Here is a 2211-nt window from a genome sequence, read left to right on the forward strand (position 1 = left end):
TTTTTTTTTTTTTTTTTCTGTACGCAGGCCTCTCACTGTTGTGGCCTCTGTGCGGAGCACAGGCTCCGGACGTGCAGGCTCAGCGGCCATGGCTCACGGGCCCAGCCGCTCCGCGGCATGTGGGATCCTCCCGGACCAGGGCACGAACCCGTGTCCCCTGCATCGGCAGGCAGACTCCCAACCACTGCGCCACCAGGGAAGCCCCTCTCCAGATCTTTAAGAAAGTAAATGCTACTGCTTTTCTTTTTTCAAAGGTAGGATGTTCAGTAACTGCTTCTGTACTGTCTTCATGGTGGGACCAGCCCACCGTGGCTGCAAGGTGGTTTCCTCAGGGTTCTCACACGTGTGATAATTCTATATGGGCTTTGGGACCCCTGGCGGTGGTGTGTGGGTTTGTTAAAAAATAGGAGAATGAAAAGAAAGTAAAACTGTTCTGGTTAAAAAACACTTCTTTAAACTACTTTTGAATTGAATAAAACTTGAGTCTGTCAGCAATATCCATTCCAAGCCTGTTGTGTGAAGGACACCAACCTAGATTTTGTGAGATTTCCTCTCTATGGAGTGTAGAAGATAGAGCAGCCACTATGTTAGATGTAGCTATTCTGTAAATATTCAAAGGGACAAAGGAAAGTGCCAAAGGAGCAGATAAAGAGCTGGGGAGAATCCACGGAAAAAGCAACCTCTGGGCAATCCCTGGAGGCTGAGTCTGTATGGAATGGAAACTGATCTGTTCTGGTTACTAATGCTGTGTAACAAACAGCCCCAAAATGTAATGGCATAAGATAATCGTTTTAATATGTTCATGATTATGTGGGTGAGGAATTCAGACAGAGATGACTTGTCTCTGCTCTACAAAGCCTTGGCCTTTAGCTGGAGAGATTCCGTGGCTGGACGTGACACAACAGCTGGGGCTGGGCTTATCCAGAATCATCTTCACTCACATGCCTGGCAGTTGATGCTCGTTGTCTGTGGAAACCCAGCTGGGGCTGTCAGTCAGAACACCTACGCATGGTTCTCCATGTGGCCTGGATTCCTTATAACACGGTGGCTTCAGGGTGGTAGCTTCTTACATAGTGACTCAAGTCTCCAAAGTTGAGTGTCCCAGTGAACAATGAAGAAGCTGCATCACCTTATATGATCCAGCCTCAGAAATCACACAGGGTCACTTCCCCACATTATGTTTGTTGCAAGTCACAGGGTGTAGTGGTTTTAAATTATGCCCACACATTTTTTGATATGCCTCCTTTCCAAGGGTGGAGTCTAGTTCTCCTCCTGTTCAGAATGGCTATACCTGGTGACTCACTTACCATGAATAGAATATTGTTGATGTGATGGTATGTGACCTCCAAGACCAGGCAATAAAAAGGCAGTTCTCTCTTTCTCATCACTGAGTCCAGCTGCCATGTCATGAAGACACTCAAACAGCCTACAAGAGAGTTCCTCATGGTGAGGAATGGAGGCCTCCTGCCAATAGCCCTGTGACCCAGCCATCTTGGAAATGGGTTACCGTAGTCTCTTTGGCCTGCTATAACAAAAATACCATAGACCGGGTGGCTTAAACAACAATATTTATTTCACACTGTTCTAAAGGCTGGGAAGTCCAAGATCAAGGCGTTGGCAGATTTGATGTCTAGTGAGTCCTGCTTCCTTTCCTGGTTCATAAATGGTCATCTCACTGTGTCCTCATATGGAAGAAGGGGGTGAGGGGGCTTGCTGGAGTCTTTTTTATAAAGGCACTAATCCTATTCATGATGGCTTCACTCTCATGACCTAATCACCTCCTAAAGGGCCCCACTTCCTAATACCACCACACTGGGGATTAGGTTTCAACATAGGAATTTGGGGCGGGGGAATAGAAACGTTCAGTCTATAGCATGGATCAAGATTTCAGGTGGCTACAGCCCCAGTGGACATCCTGAGCAACATGAGATCCTAAGCCAGTTAAGAATTCTCAAATTCCTAATGCCCAGAAACTGAGATAATAAACGTCTGTTGTGTTAAGCTTCTAAGTGTTAGGGTAACCTGTTACACAGCCATAGAAGACTGATACACAGGGTCAGCCCAGATTTAGGAGAAGACAACACACACCCCATCTATTAGTGGGAAAAGTGTAAAAGAATTTGTGGACATGTTTGAAAACTGTCCTAATTCACAAGGAAACAATAAAGACTTATTTGCCCTCCCCCCACCAAAAAAAAGGAACCACTCTCT

This window comes from Tursiops truncatus, chromosome 1 (assembly GCF_011762595.2).
Source record: "Tursiops truncatus isolate mTurTru1 chromosome 1, mTurTru1.mat.Y, whole genome shotgun sequence".
NCBI lineage: Eukaryota > Metazoa > Chordata > Mammalia > Artiodactyla > Delphinidae > Tursiops > Tursiops truncatus.